This window comes from Sinocyclocheilus rhinocerous, unplaced genomic scaffold (assembly GCF_001515625.1).
Source record: "Sinocyclocheilus rhinocerous isolate Xijiao unplaced genomic scaffold, SAMN03320098_v1.1 scaffold1639, whole genome shotgun sequence".
NCBI classification, from domain to species: domain Eukaryota; kingdom Metazoa; phylum Chordata; class Actinopteri; order Cypriniformes; family Cyprinidae; genus Sinocyclocheilus; species Sinocyclocheilus rhinocerous.
Genome location: NW_015632472.1, coordinates 92,294 through 92,771, shown reverse-complemented (window position 1 = coordinate 92,771; position 478 = coordinate 92,294).

Below are 478 nucleotides of genomic sequence, written 5' to 3'. Positions count from 1 at the left end.
TGTGACCAGCTAACTTCCTAATACCTCAGTATCTCCAGCTGACAGTTTGGATTCTTCAGTCCATCAGAGAGCAGCTTCACTCCTGAATCCTGCAGGTCATTGTTACTCAGATCCAGCTCTCTCAGGACACAGTTTGAGGACTGAAGAACTGATGTCACAATTTCACAATCCTGAGGAGTGAGATTACAGCCAGCAACACTGAAAGAGTAAAATTAGAATTAAATTCTTATCCTCATTCTACATTTGGTATTTCAATAATATTAACTTTTATTAATAAGTTAATATAATAATAATACAATAACATTAACTTATTGTAAAAGACATACTAAAATAAAATATGCACTCAAGATGTATCAATTAGAACAACAACAGTAATCACTTCCACTCATAGGAAACTCTTCACTGTAACACATGATTAAACACTCACAGAGCTTTTCTGCAGTTGCTCACAGCTGGTATCAGTCTTCTTCTCCCCTCA